Source organism: Bos grunniens, chromosome 12, assembly GCF_055505025.1.
Source record: "Bos grunniens cultivar Pamir isolate PY7600 chromosome 12, Bosgru_T2T1.0, whole genome shotgun sequence".
Classification (NCBI taxonomy): domain Eukaryota; kingdom Metazoa; phylum Chordata; class Mammalia; order Artiodactyla; family Bovidae; genus Bos; species Bos grunniens.
In genome coordinates, this window is record NC_141176.1 from 87,258,096 (window position 1) to 87,283,599 (window position 25,504).

A 25,504-nucleotide genomic window follows, 5' to 3' on the forward strand; every position below is an offset into this window, starting at 1 on the left:
CGATGTTCTTATTTTTAGACCCATGTCAAGATTCATTTTGTTCTTCCAGACTGTTGAGCCAAAGTTTAAGTTTTTCTTGTTATCAAAATGAGCTATTATAGTCACGCTGCCATTTGTAAGCCAGGCAAGATGAGTTGCTCAGGCATTCAAGGTAAATCAGACTGCGTGCATCCCTCTTCCAGTTGGTTTCAAATATGTCAACATTTAAACCAGTAAAGAAGAAGCTGTGATAGACTTTAAATGATGGCCTCTTATTCGGCATCATTAAATAAGGATGACATTTTAACTTCTATTGAAAGATCATTAGGTATGATTTAAGTAGTGATGGTTTTGCCAGAAGTTTCACAGTTGAGATCTGCAAAACTTGGCTTAGTATCCCCTTGCCTTTGGGGAGGGTGTGTCATTGATCAAAAAGGAGTCGGTAGAGAATCAGATATTTATGCCCAAGTTTGCTGTTTGCCTCTTAACTTCATCAGTCTGTTTATCTCCCCACCCCTTCTCATTCTCTTTTCTTAGGAAATTGGAGCTTCACTTATGTGATTCGCTTTCAGCACCAGTATTTGGCAGATCTGCAGATAGATAAAGATTGTATGCTTCTGGGGAAGGGCTGGGTGTAGAGGAAGAATGTATTTGCAAATTATCAAAGGTGTTTTAGTGATCCATCTGAGGAAGAGAAGAAATCAACAGAAATGAGGTGAAGAAACATCAAAAGAATTATTGAGACAGGAAAATCTGCTGGACCCTTGTAACACCATTTCTTGCAAGTGAATTTTACTTGCAAGAAGTTAAACATCTTCTGCAAAAATAATCTGTGTATAGGTAGGGAAGTGGAAGTCAGCCATTCAGTCATATCTGACTCTTTGTGACCCCGTGGACTGTAGCCTGCCAGGCTCCTCTGTCCATGGACTTCTCCAGGCAAGAATACTGGAGTGGGTTCCCTTCTCCAGGGGATCTTCCCAATTCAGGGAACCAACCCAGGTCTCCTGCATTGCAGTCGGATTCTTTACCATCTGAGCCACTAGGGAAGCCCATCTATAGATAACACAGAACCAAACGGGACTATTCAGAGGTCTTCTTTTCTGTATTTTCCATGTTGATGCATATGAGATTAAGTGGAGTATGCTTGACAGAGAGTAAATGTTTAACTCATGATGAACTCTAAGTAGAAAGATGATGTTTAAAATATTCTTCAGGTATTAACCCAATAATGTAATTTTTATGTGTTCAGGGTAATGACTACTCTGAAATAATTTATATTGAATTTTGTGAGGTGAAGCTATAAAGAAGTACATCTTTAAATTCACAGATCTATAGTCAGAAACATCACTTCTGGGTGCAAAAACCAGTTTGAAAATCTTAGAAAATATTTTGGGCAAGTCTTCAATTTTTCCCTCCTTTTGTTTCTGAATTGGTTCTATCCTCTCTATTTCTATGGGCTTCCCTGATAGCTCAGTTGGTAAAGAATCCGCCTGCAGTGAAGGAGACCCTGGTTTGATTCCTGGGTTGGGAAGATCCGCTGAGGAAGGGATAGGCTACCCACTCCATAATTCTTGGCTTCCCTTGTGGTTCAGCTGGTAAAGAATCCACCTGCAATGCGGGAGACCTGGGTTTGATCCCTGGGTTGGGAAGATCCCCTGGAGAAGGGAACTGTAGCCTGCCAGGCCCTCTGTCCATGGAATTCTCCAGGCAAGAATACTGAAGAAGGTTGCCATTTCTTTCTCCAGGGGGTTTTCCCGAACCAGGGCTCAAACCCAGCTCTCCTGCATTGCAGGCAGATTCTTTGCCACTTGAGCCTCTCTCTGGGAAGCCCAATATGAATGTTAGGCAATAATAAAACAAAGGTGTAACTGCCAAAAGAGCACTGCCAATCAAGAATGCTGTTTAATTCTCAGGTGGAGACTGCTTATATTCTGAAAATTGGCATTATTGCCATAACAATATTCCTTATTTCAAAACATGTAGTGCATGGAATCTATAAATAAAAAGATAATTTATCAGGTACTCATTGATATGATTTTTGTCCTCAAGGGGCATCCAACGTAGTTGAGATGACAGAAATAACAAACAAGAGAAGCAGCATAATAAAAAGAATCTATTATAAAATGCCGGGTTATCTGACTCCAGAGAATTCTACTGGGATTAATGAATACTTGAATGAATACCTAAAGGAAATTATTCTGTACTGTACATGTAAGATCATAAATTTATTCATACTGTTAACAGATAAGTATTCCAGAACCTAGGCTAGTAAACTATTTTTCTGCAAAGGGCCAGATAATATTTTAAGCACTGCAAGTTATACTGTCTTTGTGGCAATGACTCAGCACTGTGGGCACCACTCGATTCTACTTTTGTAGTAGGAAAGCAGTCATCCATAATCAGGAATAAATGTGCGTCTGTGCTTCATTAAAAAATATTTATAAAAACAGGTGACTACCAAGATGAATTAAGGAAACATTCAGGTAAGGAGGAAAGCTAATGCTAACAATAGTTTATAAAATGTTCTGTATCATACAGCTTGCCATGGGAGTGCAGAGCAGGTGCATCAAAGCAGATAGCCCTCCCTTTTTCAAGATTTTCTTCATTAGACTCAAAGAAACCATATTTTCTCAACATATGTGATTTGGGTCTTTAATGCATTCATTTTTGTAACAAAATGATAGCATTCATTTCTGACACTCGCTTGTCCAGACTAATAAGAATTCTATAATGTTGAGTATTTTTTTTTCTCTTTCAGATCAAAATCCACTCAAGTCTGATGTAGTTCTGTGTTCTTCCAACTGGAATGCTGAACAAAAACCACATTCTAGAGAGAAAACACTTAACATGCAATATTCCACATCAAGAAATTTGGCAAAGCTCAAACTGCCTCGAGATTACATACCCACGTACTGTGTGGTTCAGGATCTGACCATGAACTGACACTCCTTTCACGAGAAGTCAAGGGTACTAATATAGCCCTGGATCCTTTGGGACAGTGGCCTTAGTGACAACAAGACAAAGACTATTTCTCTGATAGGAAACATTCACCTTTGCAGCCCATGCGTTATAAATAGCCCGGTTGCTGGTTCAGAAGCTGGCCGCCGGCCAAGGAGAGAGGAAGACAGATTGAGGTGAACCACAGGGAGAGCATGAAGGTGGGCAGAGGACTATCCCATATGAAGGAGTCAAAGAAACACAAACAAGGGCGTTGACGTGATGAAAGCAGGAGGACGGTCTTATGGGGTTACTGTTGCTATTAGCTTTCTTGGCAATTCCAGTATTTCTTCATCTGTACAATAGTGTCTCATACCTATTGAGAAGCTAACAGGAAGACTTCGAAGACGTGAGATATGAAGCATATAGGAACCATGTAACATGCTTTGGCAATGAATCCCACCTTCTGCTTTTGAAACAGTAGCCGGAGGATGTAGAGAAGCAAAAAGGAAACAGACAAGCAGACATACAGTGAATCCAGGGGGCACAGGAAATGCTTACTCAGAGCACATATGTTACTGAATTTATGGAACATCTTTAAAAAGTATCTAAGCCTTCCCTGTATGTAACAATGGCGACTTTAACATGGATAGAAGCATAAGACAATATATAGTTTTACTTTCTAAAAACTGCTATTCTAATCAGCTTTCTATTTTATCTAAAACCAAGCAAAAGAAATTGCATTACTGTTCAAGGCACAGATTTATTTCAACTTCTTCTCAATGTCCCTTTAAAGAATAATTTGCACACTGCATAAAAAAAAAAACACAGAGATCTAAAATATTTTGACTTGTCTCCACTAATAAATGGAAACCAACTTGTTGTAGATATCATTTAGTTAATATTTCTTCACTAATTAGATATTTTAAGATAAAACAGTTAACATCTACTCCTGTGTTCAAAACATAGTACTAGGTGTTCTGGAGACATAGGAAAAAATTGTAAAGTACGCTTCAAAGAGTTTATAAATTTGCATATTGGATCCTTTGCCTATGGTTATAAGAACTGACCAAAAATTAACATGAAAAGAGAATGTTAACAGCTTAGATGATGTTGCTGGCTCATGAACAGATTTTTAGCACTTTAACAGTTGAGATGGTTGCATTTACAACTTAGAAGGATGACAGCTGAGAAATTCATACTCCTTAGAGACTTGTGGTATGATCCAGAGAGTTCCTGAACAGTAATAATTTATTTTCCTCTTCTTGTAAATTGATTTATTTCCTTGTTCTGTGGTAATATTGAGGTATTATTTTAATTTATTCAAAGTAATGCATGTTGTACAAATAAAATTATTTTGTTTAATTTCTAAAGCATTTTAAAAGTAATAATAGCTGTATGGATGCTTGTCTTTCACAAGCTTTTGGATAGTTAATACCAGGTTTTCTTTAAGGCACATGTTCACGTATATCTATGAAAATTTTATATAATACTAGTTAATTTTGAAGCCATGTTGTTGCTATTGTTTAGTCACCAAGTCATGTCCAACTCTTTGAGACCCCATGGACTGCAGCATGCCAGGCCTCCCTCTCCGTCACCATCTCCCAGAATTTCCCAAGTCCATTGAATCACTGATGTCATTGCTTCTTTAGTTTTCCAGATTATCATGCCAGTGCATGCATTACTTAGATAGGCAGATAGGAAGGATGATATGAAGTAATACAGTGTACATCTTGATCTAGGAAACTGTAAGCTTGAATTCTACCCAGCTTTGTCTCTAACTTGTTCAATAATCTTGGTGAAATCACCCAATATTTAGACTTGCTTCTCTTGCATTTACATGATTGATATGATTTGATATCAGATATGACTTGATCTATGACATTTTAGAAACACACTTGGCTTCTTGTGCAAGTGTAATATCGATTAGAAGACACCGGAAAGAAGGAAAAACAGAAAATAATAGTGTGAAGAATGTTATAGTAATTCAAATACATTGATAAAGACAATAGATCAAAACTTAGTGGTGAAATTAAAAAAAATCAAAAATGATAGTAGGACAGCTGCTGCTGCTGCTAAGTCACTTCAGTCATGTCCGACTCTGTGTGACCCCAGAGATGGCAGCCCACCAGGCTCCCCCATCCCTGGGATTCTCCAGGCAAGAACACTGGAGTGGGTTGCCATTTCCTTCTCCAATGCGTGAAAGTGAAAAGTGAAAGTGAAGTCGCTCAGTCGTGTCTGGCTCTTAGCGACCCCATGGACTGCAGCCCACCAGGCTCCTCCATCCATGGGATTTTCCAGGCAAGAGTACTGGAGTGGGGTGCCACTGCTGTCTCCAGGAGTAGGACAGCATGAACTATGAATAAGTATGAATCTTGCCATTCTGAAATTAGGCTCACAGGGCAGCTCGAGTCAGCTGGAATAGAATAAGCAGGTAGAACCAAAAACAGGAACTACATGGTGTCTAGATATTTTTTGTTGTATTTATGCTATTCGTTTATCTTATTGTTACCAACTTATCTACCAGTATTAATTTTTTGCTGTCTTAAAATTGGCTGAAAAACGTAACTACGAGCACACGGTGTTGCTTCCAGTTAGTGGGATAAATGGTGAGTATTTGGGAACTAAGAAGATACTGCACCACGTCAGTGTTTCCAGCAAGTGCAGCAGACAGGTTTGGGATTTGGACGAGGAAACATATGTGTGAAATAGAAACGTGGCAAGGAGAGAGAGGGATTAGCCACTTGCCAGGTGTTTTCCAATGGAAACAAAGAAGGACTGTCCTTATAAAAAAGACAATTCAGCCCGTGTTTTGTGTAAGGCACCAGAAGTCCCCTGAGAGCAACGTGCAGTCAGGAAACGGGAGCTTGGTGTGGAGAAAAGGAACACGGCACATTCTCCAGTAAAATACCTGCAACCCTTATGATGCAAAGAGACATTCTGTCTGTGCAAACTGCCTGACAGCTGGACCCACTTCAAGGACTCAGTATGAAAGTTTGAGAAATTAAAAAAAAAAAAAAAAGAAGAATGGATATGGTAACATTCTCCTAAATGAATATAACAAAGATTCTAGGAGAAGAAGTGAGGAGGGAGGGGACCTACAGGAAGAAATAGAAAGAAATAAAGCAAAGACTGATTTCAGGTTGAAGTGAGAGGGGAAAAAGACAAGGAAAGCATATATCACAGGAGAAAGACCTGAAATGCCACAGAAGACCAGCAGGGTGGAGATGGATCTTGCGGAGAACAGGAGACAGAAAACACATCAGCAAAGACACTGTCGTCTGCAGCCCTCAGATGATGGAGAGAAAGCGGGGGAGGGCTCACAGGGAACGAATGGACGGGAAACCAAATACAGAAATGAGAATAGCAGGGCCAGAAGGAGAACCTCCTCTCGCAACAGGCTGAGTGCAGGGGAAGATAAATCAAGGAGGAACACGGGGAAAGTGCAACTCAAGGGCGCGAAAGTTAAGGAGGTTCAAAAGAACGCTTGAAGAGTTAACCCCATAAATACTAGGAAAGGAAAAGGCGATGTCCCAGAGGACTGATTACGAGCAGTAGGTTCCAGTAGATGTCCATCACGAGACAGGACGCAAGTCAATTTTATCAGAAGTGATGAAAAGATTAACATAGACTCCCATTTGAAACAAACAAACCATAATAGAAGAAAGGGGAGGGGGAAGAATGATGGTGGGGCTGGGGAGGTTGGGGAGGAGGAGAAATACGAGGACAGTTTGCGTAAACAGGTGTGTTTTGTTTTGCTTTGGGTGTTCTGGGCCAGTTTCCTTACACGTTAAGTGAGCAGATGGGGCTTCAGAATGGCTGAGGGCTCCCTGTCCTCTCCCTTCTGGGGGTTTGCCCTTCCATTCTGGCGCTTGGAACACCGAACACAGAGAAGGTCAAAAAGACACAGCCTCTAAGCTCCTGAAGGACGGAGTTGAGCAGCTCAAAGAGGACTGCAGTTTCAAACACAAGGATTCAGGCAGAAATTGAGAAATCTCTTTCATCCTACGGTTTGTGACTCTTCCCAGCGAAAACTGGGTGAACATATATGTACAGGAATTGGATTTACGACACAAATAAGTGTTTAAAAGATTAGGAATCTGCAAGGGGAATTTTATGATTTGAGGAAGGAAATTTCATCTTTTAGAAAAATTCATGAAAGTCTGAATTTAATCAGAGAATCCTAATAAGGTCAAGTGCTCTAAAATCAGTCTGTGAGTGTGTCCATTGAAGGAGGTATATCAAGATACACACAGTGATCACCTAAAATAGAACTACAGCAAATTGGCATGTTCGAAACCATTGACAGAGCAACAGGAAAGTGAGAATTATAAACTGCAGGGAGAAAACTGCTGCTTTATCTTATCATGATTTGCAATCGCTAAAACTAATTTCACACTATCTTCGAAATTTGGAAATTACATGGAAGATGTTTTCTTTAAAAAAAACTTCTGTTACAAGAGGAAGCAGTTCAAATTTTTAATTACTGGAGAAAGAAGGTTTGTTTTCATTTTAAGATGTCACTAGTTGCATATCCAGGGAAAAAACCTGCCACTAAATATAAGACAAGAAATGGTAAAATAGACTGTTTTTGCATTTAGTAATGTATGTAGATTATTCTAAAGTGAAGATCAAGAAACTAAAATAGGACCAGTGAGAAAAAAAGAGTGGGCAGGGGACAAATGAGAGAGGGTTACACAGCTTCCAGTTCCTGAAGGACATAGTCAAGCACGTCGGAAGAGAACTGCAGTTGCAAATGCAAGGATTCAGCAGAGATAGAGAACTCTCTTTAGGGTTTGTGACTTTTCCCAGTGAAAACATATCTGTACAGGAGCTGGGTTTATGATATTATGGGCATTTGAAAGATTAGGAATCTGCAAGTGGAATTTTACAATTTGGGGAAGGATATTTCATCTGTCTTTTAGAAAGATTCAAGCAAGTTTGAGTTCAGTTAAAAGACACCACTAATGTCAAGTGCTCCATTCCCAGATACAGCCAGCGCGATAACATCAGGATGGATCTGCAAGAACAAATCCCCTATCTCGACACCCATTACAGGCGAGGAGCAAAAGGATGATGATGGTGAGGGGCTGACGGGATTTAGGTGGTGATGAAGGGGGAAGTGAGTAATAGGGTGTAAAGACCTACAGCAAGAAAGAAAAACGGTGGGAGGTGACCGCCTAGCATCACTCAACATGTTTAAGGGTAGCTGGTGAATCTCAGGACGTTCTACTCAACTGTAATGGCTTGGTTGTAAAGTCATTTGAAGAAGAACAAGGAAAGACACAGACGCTCTAATAGCACATGAGAGCAAGGGCAGGCTAAAACAAGTGCCCCAGTAAACTGAGAATGATTAATGGTACAGTAGCGAAAAAGCCACTTAAAACTTAAAACATAGCTTAAAAAAAAAGGCTGGCTTAAAACTCAACATTCAGAAAACTAAGATCATGGCATCCTGTTCCATCACTTCAGGGCAAATAGATGGAGAAACAGTGACAGATTTTACATTCTTGGGCTCCAAAATCACTGCAGATGGTGACTGCAGCCATGAAATTAGAAGACACTTACTCCTTGGAAGAAAAGCTATGACCAACCTAGATAGCATATTAAAAAGCAGAGACATTACTTTGCCAACAAAGGTCTGTCTAGTCAAAGCTATGGTTTTTTCAGTAGTCATGTATGGATGTTGGATTATGTTGGATTATAAAGAAAGTTGAGCGCCAAAGAATTGATACTTTTGAGCTGTGGTGTTGGAGAAGACTCTTGAGAGTCCCTTGGACTGCAGGGAGATCCAACCAGTACATCCTAAAGGAGATCAGTCCTGGGTGTTCATTGGAAGGACTGATGCTAAAGCGGAAACTCCAATACTTTGTCCTCGTCATGCGAAGAGTTGACTCATTGGAAAAGAACCTCAGGTTGGGAGAGATTGAAGGCAGGAAGAGAAGGGGCCGACAGACAATGAGATGGTCTGACTCAATGGACATGAGTTTGAGTAAGCTCTGGGAGTTGGTGATGGACAGGGATCCTGGCGTGCTGTAGCCCATGGGGTTGCAAAGCGTCGGACACAACTGAGTGAACTGAACTGAAGTGAGCAAATCAAGAAGGGATGAGACTAGAAGACAGAGATCATTAGAACTATTCATCTGGCAGGAAGGTACTTCTCACATGTTCGTGGTTCTTGTGTGTACACCTACCTGATGAATTTTGTTGAAATATAGATTCCTTGGTCCCCACTCTGAACTCATTGGCATTACAGAATCCACATATTTCAATCAATCGCAGTCCTTGCCGCTGTGATTGCTGTCTTTAGATGTTCAAATTAAATCAATTAGCCATCCTTGGCTAATTGAAAAGCCTTCATGAGAGCCATGGTGTCCTTTTGACATAAACTCATTAGATTTTTTGGCTTCTCTTGCTCTCTGGTACATTTCCCAGAATCACCATGAATATTTTCTGCTGCAGACTGGAATCGCCTGTCTTTACTTTGAAGTGTCTTAGTTAATTTCAGTAAGAAATTCTCAGAGTGCACATTTCTGCTGCATTGCCATTGATTCTAGGCCTTTAACATTTCATAAGCTAGTAAATACACACTTTAGGGAATTGAAAAGGAGTTCTTAGTAGTATTTTAACTGAATCAAATACTTGATTTTATTCTTGAAGTCTCTTTGCGTGCATGCTCAGTCGTCCCAGTCCAATCTGAGCCTTTGCAAACCCATGGACTGCAGCACTCCAGGCTCCTCTGTCCAGGGGATTCTCCAGACTAGATACTGGAGTGGGTTGCCATTTCCTATTCCAGGGTATCTTTCCAATCCAGGGATCAAACCCAGCTTGCCTGCACTGCAGGCAGCTTCTTTACTGCTGAGCTACTAGGGAAGCCCCTGAAGTCACTTGGTTGTCCTTGTGTGGGTATGTCACCCACTCAGCATATTCTATGTTCAATTCATTAAATTTGACATCCAATTTTAGTGAACATCTATTTTATTTTTTAATTTCTTGCATTGTAAAACAGTTGTATTATGTATCATAGTCCAAATAATAATGTAAGATTTTTCAGAGAAGTCTATTCCTATCCTTAATAACTCAACCCTCTTCTCTATATAAATGCATTCCTTATCTTGTCGTTCATAGCCATGTTGGCAGCATTTAGCATTCCAAACTTATCCCCTGCAACTCTGTAACATAAACTCTAGTTAAATTGGTCTATGCATGACTTCAAACATACCAAGAATACATTTGCTTTTTGACACTTCTTCTAGGCTGATCCTTTTTCTGGAATGCAGTTCCTGCCTCTGTCAATTTAAAAAGTGCCCTTTCTCCAAAGCCTGTGATCCTTATCTTTTTCATGACTATTAGAACCGTTTTAATCACTTTTAATGGCATATATATTGCTTTTTGAAAGTGTTGAGGTGGCTTATAGCAAAGACATGTGTAATATAATTGTGAATAAGAAGTAAACATGCATAAATGACAGAAATAGTAGCAATACAGTATTTCTGCAAAATGAAACCTTTTATGTGCGTGTGTTCTGTCTTCTCAGGGTGCAAGCACCTGCATTGGAGACTATGTCCTTAGTTTATGCTTGAGAATAAATGAAGGTAAATAAATAAATCCTATGGTGTATTTCCAGCATCAAGAATCCTGCATGGGAATGGGCTAAGTCTCTATAGCCCTGTCCAACTCTTTGCAACCCCATGGGCCGTAACCCACCAGGCTCCTCTGTCCATGGGTTTCTCCAGGCAAGAACACAAGTGGGTTGCCATTCCCTTCTCCAGGGCATCTTCCTGACTTAGGGATCAAACCTAGGTTTCCTGCATTGGCAGATGGATTTTTTTTACCATCTGAGACACCAGCAAAACCTTCCAAGAGCCCTAATATGTTCCAAATTTACTTGTTGATTTTCTGGCCCATCAAGAATTGTAAACAGTTATATTTTTAGGTTACCTTAAAGCAATGATAGAACACAGACTGAAAAATTGTGTACCAAAATTTCTCAAATGGATTTTTAAATAATGTATTCGCTTGGTGAGGGACAGGGAAGCCTGACAAGCTGCAGTCCGTGGCAGTTGTGAGGAGTTGGACATGACTTGTCAACTGAACAACAACAAAAATTCACTTTGCAATATTGAGAGTGACTTAAATTGGATTCCCTGGGCCCTATGAAGGAGCATAGCCTGCATTTGTGTCACTGGAGAATGATTTTAGGAGCTGCTCCTATAAGGGGTGGAGGAGAGCCGGTGATGGGGGAGGCAGAGGCTGACCCACCGTGTGCAAATCATTCCATAGTTCCAAGTTCAAAGCATAGTTCCACTTGCTTCTGGAGTCGGCATGCCTGATTAGAGTTGTCAGAAATGGACACAGGGTTATTGACATCCTGTATGAAGTGATCAGGCTCCCTGGTGGCTCAGTGGTAAAGAATCTACCTGTCAATGCAGGAGATGCGGATTCGATACCTATGTTGGGAAGATCCCCTGGAGAAGGAAATGATAGCCCACTCCAGGATACTTGCCTGGAAAATTCCATGAAAAGAGGAGCCTGGCGGGCTACAGTGAGCCTTGGATCACAGAGTCAGAAACAACTTAGCAACTAAACAAGAACAATTTGTATATAAACAGTATACATTGCTGTATCAAGACTTTTTAAGAAAAAAGGACTTCTGCTCCATAAAGGGGAAAAAATAAAAACTATCTAAATATAAATAAAAGCAAATTAATTTTCTCACACATGTTTGGGATATAAATAAGCCAATGTGTTAGAAAAATATAGTTTTAAAAGATTTTTTTTTATATTGTGGAGGAAAAATAATCTTTTCTGAAACTGCTAAATATTAATCTCCTATCCTATTGTTTTCAAATAAATTGCATCCACTTGCTGTATTCTTGCCCTAATGTCTAATTTATTTAAAATTATTTCCTAATGCATCCTTTGGTGAAATAAAAATATATGCATGTCTGTGAAAGAGAACTGAAGAATTGTAGGATTATGTTGACTATTAGAATGACATGTGGGTCTGTCTTCCCCAGAGCTTTTATAAATAGATACCCATCTGTTTAGAACAAGTTTAATAAAATGCTGCCAGTGTATAGAATACATTTCTCAAGTTTTAGATTCTCTGAACCCTCCTTTTAAAAAAAAAAACAAATATTTGATATTTTATTGAATTTAAAAGACAAAAAATGAAATTCTTTGGCCTTAATTTGTATTTAATTTATTAGTGTACAAAGAGGTGTTAGTTTGTTGTCAAATGTTTTTAAGTAGTTGTTTATAGCCAAAATATATTTCCCACTAGATTACTTTAGTCTAAAGTAGGTCAGCCTCTGGTTTAAATTAAGAAGGAGGTGTCCTTTGATTTTTTTTTTTTATTATTTTTTACTTTGGATTTCATTTTAAATGTGATTTCTAGGATCAAGAACATAAAGTGAATTCACCAAAAAGAAGTATATCATTGGAAATCAGATAAATGTGGTAGATGACAACTTAGTTAAAACAGCACCTAAAAGGAGTTTCACTGTATATATATTTTCCCCTTAATACTTTATCTTAGGCTCCTCTGTGTTCTCTCTATTCCTGAAATGCTACTTCTTATTTTCATTGTTTCTGCCTAATGTAGCCAAACCAAATACTGGGAATAGAGTGGAAGTCAGGGGGTTACAGTCTCAGGACACACCGTGGTAGTACACTGTGTGGCAGTTGTCATATTGGCAGGTTTTAATTACACATCAGGGTAAAATACACCTCGTGTAATCTTTGGAGTGTTTTTGTTTGTGCAGATATGGGTGTGCTTATGTGTGTGTGTTTCAACCTGATGTTAAGTGAAGATACATTTTTCCTGAAACATTTTTCACTTTCAAAAACAATGTATGCAATGCAAACGAAAACAAATGCAATGTGACCAGCCTCGAACCAGCCTCGTCAAAGGGCAATTGTGAATCATAAAATGAAAAAATGTAAGTAGGGATTTTCAGTTTTGTGAAGTGGCTGATACATCTCGTCATGATAATTATGAACATACTTCATTCTAATATTTCCTCTTATGAATATATTCATATCGGACTCACTGCAAACGAATAAATTACAATTCAGAAGATGCATTGGGTACATCGAACTGTTAGTCTTACCTACTGTCTTTTATGAACAAAAGTGTCTATCTAATTACGTCTTATTAGTGTATTTGAATGGTATATTGATCCTCATTTGACATAAATTACAATGTAATTACATAGCGGATTTGAGTCTAACCAATTGCCAGCAAATGAGGAGCACGTGATGAGATAGAACATGTGGGTTTCAGTGTTCAGACCTTAGGAACACTTGCACATGTTCAGGAAAGCCCACTGGATGAAATTTATGTATTGCTAATGATTTTTATTGGCCCCTTGGCCCAAAGTAGTGGCAAGCTGCCCAGGAATCTGAAGGGATCCTGTTTTCAGTTAGTAGTCAGAATGCAAAGAGTAATAAAACTCAGAAAAGGTCTGGCAAAGGCAAAAATGCATTTATCCAGATTCAGTAAGTCCAGCCAAACTTATGATTGTGATGCCTTTGCTTTTTTTTTTTTTAAATCTGAGGTTATGGAATTTTGTTTCATCAGGGTACCCTGGTTAGAGCATCTTTTAAACAATGTCTTGAAAAGTACAGCATTATTCATTTGTGTGTGCAACTGTATATGTTGTATGTCTGCACAAGGTCGTACAATAGCTAATGTGATCCACAGCTTTCTTTTTCCTATGGAATGAAAGATCTCTTATATTCCTGGTGGAATTTCAGGCAAACCACTTTGCTTATATTAAACGCAGGCTTTTGGGTAATCCACAATTATAGGTAATTGTGCATATGATCTCCTCTTTCAAGGCAAGGGCCAATTTTCTGCTGAATTGCCTTCCTACAGACACAATAAAGAGATGATACAGTTAAAAGTGGTGCATCAACTTTTCATTTATTTTGCATTTCTGACTGATTATTAGTATTTCCCATTACTAATTAAAAACTTGTTTCCTTGAAGTTATTTAAATTTCACTGACATATATTTATAAACCTCATTATATTGGACTCTTATGCAAATGATCAACCAGTGGGAGTGTGAGAAGGTATATGGGGAATTTGAATCAGTGTGTAAACAACTGATGACATCAAGGAATTATTAGTTTAGAGAGATAATGATATTATCATTATGTAAAAAGTTGAGTTGTGGTTTAGATATACATAATTAAATATATATACAAAGATGAAACTCTATGTATCTGGGATATCTGATTTAAAATAATCAACTACAGTGGTCAGGAGAGAGAGAAATGGTTATGAGTAGAGAGGAAACAAGGTTAGTTATGAGAAGATGTCTTAGTCAGGGTTCTTCAAAGAATTGAAGCCAATAAGATAGAAAGATGGATAAATGATACCTAGATAGATAAATTCAGAGATAGATAGATGGATGGCTTTCCAGGTGGCTCAGCGGTAGAGAATCTGTGTGCCAATGCAGGAGACTTGGGTTTGATCCCTGGGTCAGGAGGATCCCCAATAGGAGGGCATGGCAACCCACTTCAGTATTCTTGCTGGAGACTCCCATGGACAGAGGAGCCTGGTGAGCTGCAGTCGATAGGGTCATAAAAGAGTCAGAGCAACTGAGCACATACACACACACAGATAGATAGATAGAGATTTATTATAGGAGTTGTCTCATGGAGTCACCAAGGTCATAAAGTCCCATCATTGACTTTCGGCAAGCTAGAGAAACAGAAAAGCCAGTGACATAATTTAGCCTGGATTCAAAAGCCTAAGAACCAGGGGAATTCATGGTGCAAATTCCAGTCTAAGACCCAAGAACCAGAAGCACAGATGAAGAAAGACGGAAGATGCATGCTTCAATTCAAGCAGAGACAGCGAATTCATTCTTTCTCCTGTTTGTTCCATTCAGGTTTCAACAGATTGGGAGATGCCCACCCACGCTGGTGAGGGTGATCTTTATCCAGTCTACGATTCAAAGGCTTATCTCTTCCGGAAACATCCCCACAGACACATCCAGAAATAATGTTTTACCAGCTCTCTGGGCATCCCTTAGCCCAATTCAAGTTTGCACAGAAATTTAATCATCAAAGTGGACAATGATTAGAGATGGGTACATACAAATTATTACACCACTTCCCTTATTTTTGTATATACTTGACATGTATACATTTGTGTATGCTTGACATGTTCATCAGATCAGATCAGATCAGATCAGATCAGTCACTCAGTAATGTCCGACTCTTTGCGACCCCATGAATCGCAGCACGCCAGGCCTCCCTGTCCCTCACCAACTCCCAGAGTTCACTCAGACTCACGTCCATTGAGTCAATGATGCCATCCAGCCATCTCATCCTCTGTCATCCCCTTCTCCTCCTGCCCCCAATCCCTCCCAGCATCAGGGTCTTTTCCAATGAATATCAATAACCTCAGATATGCAGATGACACCACCCTTATGGCACAAAGTGAAGAGGAACTCAAAAGCCTCTTGATGAAAGTGAAAGTGGAGAGTGAAAAAGTTGGCTTAAAGCTCAACATTCAGAAAACGAAGATCATGGCATCCGGTCCCACCACTTCATGGGAAATAGATGGGGAAACAGTGGAAACAGTGTCAGACTTTATTTGTCTGGGCTCCAAAATCATTGGAGATGGTGACTGCAGCCATGAAATTAAAAGATGCTTACTCCTTGGAAGGACAGTTATGACCAACCTAGATAGCATATTGAAAAGCAGAGACATTACTTTGCCAACAAAGGTTTGTCTAGTCAAGGCTATGGTTTTTCCTGTGGTCATGTATGGATGTGAGAGTTGGACTGTGAAGAAGGCTGAGCACTGAAGAATTGATGCTTTTGAACTGTGGTGTTGGAGAAGACTCTTGAGAGTCCCTTGGACTGCAAGGAGATCCAACCTGTCCATTCTTAAGGAAATCAGCCCTGGGATTTCTTTGGAAGGAATGATGCTAAAGCTGAAACTCCAGTACTTTGGCCACCTCATAGTAATGGTTCTATTTTTCCTTTCTTTGGTGGTACATTTTTAAAATAAGGAAAACGACTACTTCATTTGTAAGTCTTGCTATAAGGCGGGTGTTCAGAAGTTTAAATCACAATGCTTCAGATGACCTGGAGATGTACAATCTAATCCAGCTGTTTCCCACATACACAGACTAATCAAGCAGGCAGCCAGCTGTTCCCCAATAGAAGTCACACACAAGGTTAGCAGGGGAGAGGGTGCCGATGACTTCTGTTTCTTTAGGTGTTGGCGAATTGAATCCAGCTCCCAGCTAGTCATTATAAATATGAGAAGCCATGTCCCAGTGGATGGGAGAAGAAGGTTGCTACCAGGAGCTGGGGAGGGAGTGCTGGATTATAGTGAAACTTGAGGCTAAGAACAGGGCTCACTTTCTAGCTGGGGAAACACAAGGCACTTGGGAATTTCGGCACACACTAGTAATTAACACTAGTGCGTGAGACCAGCTTCTGGGCTGCGGACTGAGGAAGGACCTTCAAGCAGCCAGGATATTGTACCTAATAACACGGGGCTTCCCTGGTGGCTCTGCTGGTAAAGAAGCTGCCTGTAGTAAGCAGGAGACCCCAGTTTGATTCCTGGGCTGGGAAGATGCCCTGGAGGAGGGATAGGCTACCCACATGCCTGGAGAATTCCCATGGCAGAGGAGCCTGGTGGGCTACAGTCCACAGGGTCACAAGGAGTGACCACCACTGAGTGACTAGGCATAGCACAGCACAGGACAACATCATAGCCCAGATCCCGAGTGGTGACGACGGCCTTTTAAAATCATGCCATGTATAGTTAAGACTATCCCGTGAATGTTGGGGGGTGGGGCCAGCTGGAAGAGATTCCCGATGTCTGTAAGTCTGTCGGCTAGTCAGTCTTCCCTGGGGGCTCAGAGGTAAAGACTCTGCCTGCCCTGAAGGAGACGTAGGTTCAGTCCCTGGGTCGGGAAGATTCCCCTGGAGAAGGAAATGGCCACTCACTCCGGTTTTCTCACCTGGGAAATCCCATGGACAGAGGAGCCTGGCAGACTGGAGTCAGTGGGGTCGCAAACAGCCTGACATGACTTAGAGACTAAACAACAGGAAGTAAAGCTAGTCAGTTCCTGTTCTCCTGTGACGTGTGTGAACTCATTGTCAACCTGTCCATTATTCCAGGGATCCCCCTGGTCAGTGGCATGTCCTACATAAGACTCAAGATTTCATGGATTGCCCAGTGTGTTCATTATTTGAAACCAAATATGTCAATTTCTTTTACTTATGGCAGAAACAAAATCAGTATTCAAAAAATAACAAGGATTAAAGACCATTACTAAATATGAGGTGCTTATTTGGCACATATGTCCTTGTTATTACCTATAATGAAGAATAAAGGATGGGACTTCCCTGGCAGTCCAGTGGTTAAGATCCCAACTTTCAGTCCTGGGGTGTGGGTTCAATCCGCAGCCGTGGTTCTAAGATCCCACATGTCTCAAGGACAAAGAAACAAGATACACAACAGAAGCAGCAGTGCAACAAATTCAGTAAAGACTCTTTTTAAAAAGTATAAACAAATAATTTTTTTAATATTAACACTAAATAACTTAAGCAACGAGTTAACAAAAGAAAATCTTAAATGCTTATTCAGGGAAATTTTCATAACTACCTGGAAACGGAACTGCATATGCCACAGGGCAGAGTCAATGGAAAAGGGATACCCAAGAGACACCTATTGAACATATGGCCTCAAATACCCTACCTAAGCAGGTAGAAATTGCGTTCACAGGAAATAAAAGCTAGTATTTTTTTTTAAATGAAGCATGCAAAATAAGGATGATAAAGCAGCAAACATGATAGTCATAAATTCCCAGAATTTGGTTGAATGTGCAGAAAATTTAATAAGCACAGCCATTACGAAAAGTGCTGAGAGTAAGCAGGCAGGCAGCTCAGGTGTGGGATCCTTGACGGGGCGGGGACAGAGATCCACCGGAGCTCAGGAGCGGAAGCAGAGGTGCAAGCTGAGAACAATGACCTTTTAAAATAGATATAGATGACCTACTTGGAAGGTTCGGAACAGACCTGAGTTTAAAGGAGAGACTCTTAGGAAAGGCTCAAATAGCAAATATGAAATCACTGAAATTAGAGAACAAAGGGCTGTATTGTAGGGTGAAAAAAAATAACAGCAGATGTAGATGCTGACTCTTTGAGGCCTGCGAAACAGCTGGATAGAAAGGAAGAAAGGAAGGGAGACAGGAAAGAGAGACCTAGAGGGAGGGAGAGAAGCAGAGAGGGAGGGAAAACACTCCTGGAGTAGCAGTTCCAAGTGCCTGTCGATTAAAGAAAGAACGAGAAAACTACAGATAGTTCCCATAGAAAGCAGCACAAGAGGGCACAAGCTTGCTTAATTAGATAGGGAGCTGGTGTAGGATGAGCTCTGCACGCACTTGTTGGGGAACTAAGAAAAATATCCATCCAATGAAGAGGTTTTGTTTCATATCTTCAGTAAGTGAAGGGAATCATACTTTCGACTTCTCTGTTTCTATAGGCCAGTAAAAAGGATCACGTCAAGTTACATAAACACCGTATAAATATTTGGTAATATTTCTTCCAGATATGTTTATTGATCTAAGAATCGTTTTGAGTTCGTTTCTTTAAAGAGAGGTGTAAACATTTGCTCAGGCTGCTGGATCAAAGTACCAGACACTGGGCAGCTTGAAAAACAGAAATCAACTACTGTCTCACAGTTCTAGAAACTAGAAATCCAAGATCAAGGTAGGATCCTTCTGTGGTCCTTGAGGGAGAATCTGGTTTGTGCTTCTCTCTCCCAGCTTTTGGGGGTTGCCAGAGATCTTTGGTGTTCCTTGACTTGCAGGTTTCTGCCTTCATCTTCACCTGCCATTTTCTCTGCATTCAAGTCTGTGTCTAAATTTCCCCATTTTGTAAGCCTATCAGTCAAGTTGCACTGGAGAATAAACTGGCTCCAATATAACCTCATCTTAAGTCATTATCACAGAAAAGACTCTGTTTCCAAATAAGGTCACATACTGAGGTTTTCCGAGTTAGGGCTTTAGCACGTTAATTTTGAGGGCTGTAATTCACCACATGACAAGAGGTATGCATGAAGATTGCCAGATAAAATAGAGAATATTGGGGTAAACTTGAATTTCAGATAGACAGCAGGATATAAATATCTATCCTGTGAAATGTTTGTAGGAGTAGGTCCCAAGTCAGATTTGTATTTTCACTTGCTGAATTTGGTAATTTCGGTAATATATACATCAGTATTTTCAAGATTGTGATTTTTGGTGAATGCTGAACCTAAAAAATTATATGGTAATCCCCACTAGACCGGAAGCTCTGAGATGAGAGTACTTCTTCACTCTTTCCACTAGCATGAGCCCGTTGCACAGCAAGGTACTTAAGCTCACAGAGAGTACTTAATTTTTATAACCTAATTTGTTAAATAAATGAATTATTTCTACCTTTCAGTTTTAAAATTGTGATATTTATATTTTGTTAATTGTAATATAGAGCAAGATTATTAATTCAGTTATTCATCTGATGATTTCTTATATAAATTTAGACTCAGTCTAAAAATAATGTTGTAGTTTATTAATGTAAATAGTTGTATAATATGTATGGAGGTTGCTTACATAATACATTGGGTGAAATTTGCTTAACATTAATTCTGATGGTTGTAAGAATCATGAAAAAAGCATAAGTACACAATCCAGTTCACTTTGCCTTTCAACACTGGCCAAATAATTCAGAAGAATGACATGTCTCCATTTCATGAAGCCCAACATTTGTTAAGCAATACTTTAAAAACATATGCAACTGATAAGAGAAAAACATTCTTCTTCATTCTTTTCTTTATAAGAAATTTAGCCCAGTTGGAATATGAACATAAAATATACAACTGACACAGATCAGAGTTATTTAAGAATTAGAGAAGATAAACTGACAAAGACTTCTATTATATTCTGAAATGCCTACTATAGTAATAAGTCCTCTAAATAATTGGAACATCTGGGGATGAAATTAGAAGTTGAGAGATGATGCAAGATTCATCTGCTGAGTCCTCTAAGCAATCATGTTATTGCTATGCTTGAACTTTTTGACACTTCCTATAATTCAGCCTGTCTCATTAAAGAACATTTGCATTGTTCCTTAATCTTCATGTATTTATTTATTTTTTATAGTCTTGTATCTTCAACCAGATTGAAATCTTCTGGATGACAATTATGAAGTTAGTATTCTTTTGTCTTTTCAATGCTACTGTCAGGTATTAGGTAATCTAAAAGTAGCTAATTATAAGTAAATAAATCCATAAAAAAAGCAGCACTATATATATATATATATATATATATATATACACACACACACACACACATATACACATTCACTTATGTTGTAAGGCATACTGAAAATGCAATGGTTATAGTAAATACCGTTTCTCCATGTACTGCCCATCATTAAATTTTGAAAGGAGTACACTTGTACAAGAGTATGACTCAGTCATCTCAAAAGCGTATAGCAGCCAAGTTTCTGATTAATGACAAGTTCACAACACACAAAGCCTTCTAGGAAATTAATCAGTGAATGGTATATTTCTCCTGTTGCTGTGGTCTTCTGCTGTACTCCTCATGCTGGGTAGAAGGAATCTTTGTTTGGGCAAGAGAGGGATGGGAACAACTGGGTTCCTTGGGGTAACCACTCTAGAAGCCTTTGATGGAGATACAGGCATGAAGATTAGAGTCTGGGAGTCTTACCCTGAAGAGCAACTAACATTGGATGGTGACACATATTCTCAGATAGGCTAGAAATAATTGCATAGCACAAAAGGAACATGGGAGTGATTTTTCAAAGATGAGTAAGGGTAAAAAGTGATGAAAAAGAAGGGAGTTGCCAGTTATGCTTAGGTGGGTTTGATTTAAGGTGACCTTGCTATCTAAGCAGAGACATGACTTTGCCAACAAAAGTCCATATAGTCAAAGCTATGGTTCTTCTAGCAGTCATGCATGGATGTGAGAGTTGGATCATAAAGAAAGCTGAGCACCAAAGAACTGATGCTTTTGAACTGTGGTATTGGAGAAGACTCTTGAGAGTCCCTTGGACTGCAAAGAGATCCAACCAGTCCATCCTAAAGGAAATCAGTCCTGAATATTCATTGGAAGGACTGACGCTGAAGCTGAAGCTCCAATACTTTGGCCACCTGATGCAAAGAACCAACTCATTGGAAAAGACCTTGATGCTGGAAAGATTGAAGGCAGGAGGAGAAAGTGATGACAGAGGACAAGATGGCTGGGTGGCACCATAGACTCAATGGACATGGGTTTGAGCAAGTTCTGGGAGATGGTGAAGGACGGGGGAGCCTGGTGTGCTGCAGTCCATGGGGTCTCAGAGAGTTGGACATGCCTGAGCGACTGAACAACAGTATCTAAGGGGCTTCCCTGAAGGCTCAGTGGGGGAAGGCCTGCAATGCAGGAGATGTGGGTTCAATCCCTGGGTTGGGAAGACCGCCTGGAGAAGGAAATGACACCCCACCCCAGTGTTCTTGCCTGGGAAATCCCAGAGACAGAGGAGCCTGGCGGGCTACAGTCCACGGGGTTGCAAAGAGTCGGACACGACTGAGCCACTAAGCACACAGGCATTATCTGAGAATGCAGGACAACTGGAATTATTTACAGGGATTAGACCCAGGGTCAAAACTAACTCAGAAACAAGTGCAGTAGTTGTCTTTTGTTTTATCTTAACTGAGTACTGCTCATTAGTATAGTAAATGCAAGAAACATATATGATCTGCCATAATTACAGGCACATACATATTTCAGTCTTATGTTGAATTGCAACACATCAAAAAATCGCTCCAAAACAATTATAAAGATTTTAAATGCTCAGAATTTGCTGTGTGTTTTAACTTGACAATCATCAATCCCCTTCCTCACGATCATTTTCATCACCCAAATCTCCTTGGCTACTTTCAAAGATTCTGCAAGAAAATATTATTTTACACTGTGGGACAAAACAAGACTGCACAATTTAAACAAAAGATCAGTGTCCACAAAGAAAAACACATACAGAAACTGATACCTTTTTTGTTATTGCACAGAGTTCTTCACTTTCTATGTGTTCACATTTTCAAAGCCAGGACCATTCATCAGCCATTATTAGAAACTAATAATTACGAAAATGACAAGGGCATTATAATCTCGGTCTTGCACAGAGAGATTCCACTTTAGCAGGGCCTGATACACTGTCCTGCATGATAGCCTGACAAACAGCAAACAGGAAAGAGCAGAAAAGCTAAATAGTTATTTCAGTGTCATTTCACAGTTTTTTTCTTTCTTTGACATAAGCATCATAAGGACCTTTGCCTATCCTAACACTGGAAAGTATCTTAATGAAGCTGTGAAGCAGATATAGCTTCACAGACCTTACCTTACTGCTCTTAAGCAAAAGTGTTATGAAAAATTGCCATCATGTGTCTCCATATACTTAATTAAGCATTTACGACAAACTTAAAAATCGTGTAATGTTTCATTTACCCTTTTACTGTGAAGTAGGTGAGTGCTACTTCTACTCATATGAGAACGTTGAGGTACAGGATTACAGCTATTTCGGTTTTAATTCAGCAGAAGCAGAAGGTTCCTTCTAAGCCAAACAATGAAAACAAGTTTGCCAAACCTACTTATTATCTCTGAGCTTGCCAAACTTGGTTATTATTTCTGCTTTTGCTGCATTATTGGAGATAAACTCCAGCAATACACATAGAAAAGTCATGACATTTAGAGCAAGGTCATGTAATATGCATAATGTACTCCAGATTTTTCCTTTTTCCATGAAAAGTTACTCCTATAGGTCAAAGGGTTGGCTGTGTCTAGAATTGACCTCTTGATCTACAGCAGTGACCAACTTAGAAACATCTCTTGCATTTTAGTCCCAAGGGGCAGATTTTTGGCTAGACTTCCATCCAGGAAGTCCTTCTTCGAACACGAGGATAAAGGCATTAAGATGGTGTCAACATCATGTGGAATAAATGGGCAACATAGAATCCAGGTCTTTCTGTAGTTATTACTGAGGGAAAACACTGCAGGAAAGGTATATACCTACCACTGGCCCACAGTAGGTGTATATTAAAGAAGTAATTGCATTTCTCACAAGAGGTAAGATTTGCCCTGGAGGACTCTGCCAAGATTCTAGACTCTGGATGTAAACCAAGAACCTGGCATATCCCTGTAGGGTAATACTCACCTTATAAAATAAAATTTATGTATTTACTTAATTATGCCATTTGATGCCCCTTCAGTTTCATGGACGAAGTTCAACTCAACTAAATTTCTTTGTGATGAGTGTACCTCTCAGGCTGAGTGAGATAATTTACCGATTTTCTAATCACAAATGAATCAAAAATCGATTAAATGTTCATTGACCTCACGCCACGGATGGTTAAGAAGAAGACTGTGATAAAGCATTTCTAGGCTTAATCAATATTTTTCTTCAACTGGTATTTAGAGAAGAAAGCATCAAGGCACATTTAAATCAATAATGTGAAACCCTTTTTTTACAAGCAGAAGAGGCACTAAACGTGTTTATTGTTACTGTTACAAAAACTAGTGGGTAAGGTTAAACTAAAAGGCAAGAAGTGACATTACTGTGAATTTCCTTCCTTTGAAGTTTTGAATAAGAGGCATAATTTTGACCTCCAGCTTTGTGATTGCTTCCAGAGAACTGCTGAGGATTATTGATAATATTATAATTGTCTTGGAAAATAATATGCATGCATGCATATATACACATACACATCACATATATATATATGTTTAATATATGCTTTAATTGTGCTGATGAAGTCACAAAAAAATAGGGTTTTGCAAATATTGTTTAGCAGTTCTTTTATTTTCTTTTTCCTTCTCTAAATAACACAGAACATTCCCCACGGCTTGAATTCCCACTTCCTGACAAGTCCCATACGATCGTCGGCATTGGTCACAACCACTTAGCATTAGGATCAAAACTACATCTTCCCTCAGACACCACTCAGTGCACTGCCTTCCTATCTAGAGACAGCTACTGTTCATGGAACTTTCTTAAAACGTCTCCTCTGCCTAACGTTTTCCCCATGGAAGCCATTTCAAGAATAGATAGTGCCTCCTTTCCAAATCACAAGAAAATTAAAAGTGGCATCAGAATTTAGGATTAATTAGATGGAAGCATGACTTTTCCACCCAGGTAACGTCCCTGAAGAGCATCACTCTACGTCTGGACTCCAAATATTAGCTGGGAGGAGACACGTACTCCTTCCCTGGGGAGTGCAGTCACACACATCAGTGAGAAAGACAGAGGCCATTGGGTGCTTTCAGATATTGAGAGAAAAGGCTCCTCACCCTTTCTCTTCCTCTCTTTCCTCCTCCTCTTTCTCATTGGAAGTGTCCATGCTTTCTATAATAATAAAGCTAAGAGGATTGAATTTCCAAGGACAGCTCATGGTGAGATGACCAGGAAATGGGGAATTAAGACATCTGGAAAGAGAACACAATGATTCACTTATAGATTATAACAATCTCTAAGCACAAAACTTCAGAAAATCCTCGTACGAAGGTAATACAGCATTTGTTACCTATAAGATAAGGGTCTATGCTGTCTCTAAAGTGTCATGGTGTCATTGCAATGGGAAGAGCAAGTGGAATGGCTGGACAGTGGCCTTGGAAGCAGAAGAATGTATACAAAGCCACCAGAAATAGGGAAACCCTCCCAGTTTGGAACCCTCTTTACCACCTGAATCTTAGGGAAAGAAGTTAGAATTCTAGGGTTCAGCCCTAACCTGTGAAAGGGGTTAGAGAAAATTTCACTTGCCTTTCAAAGCATGGTATATTATCCTCAACATTAGAGTGATATATAGAAAGAGGTCACTTATTTACACTGAGTTTGAAAGAAAAATATAAATCAAAATTAGCATGCTGAATTATTAAAACATATGCAGAATTATTATTTGTATTTAAATGTTTTGAACTCACTATTTTTTAGTTACTGTGCCATAGCCTAAATTCTTAAATATGTGTTAACTTGGGGAGTGATTTTGTATTATTGCTTTTAAAGGCACTGGTATAAAAACACAGTGTTTTTTTTAACTTTTTATTTTATACTGAAGTACACTTGATTAACAACAGTGTGATGGTTTTAGGTGTACAGCACAGTGACTCAGTTATACATATACATGTTTTTATGCTTTTCCAAATTCTTTTCCTATTGAGGTTGCTGTACAATATTGAAGACAGTTCCTTGTGCCGTATACTAGGTCCTTGTTGTCTATCTATGTTAAATCCACTTGCATGTTAAGGCGCTTCAGTCGTGTTCAACTCTCTGTGACCCTATGGACCGTAGCCCGCGAGGCACTTCTGTCGATGGGATTCTCCAGGCAAGAACACTGGAGTGCGTTGCCATGCCCTCCTCCAGGCGACCTTCCTGACCAGGGATCGAACCCGAGTCTCTGACATCTCCTGCATTGCACGAGGGTTCTTTACCACCAGCACCATTGTAATTGTCAATCCCACATTCCCTAGCTACCCTTCCCCCAGTATTTTTTTTTAACTAGTATAAAATTCATA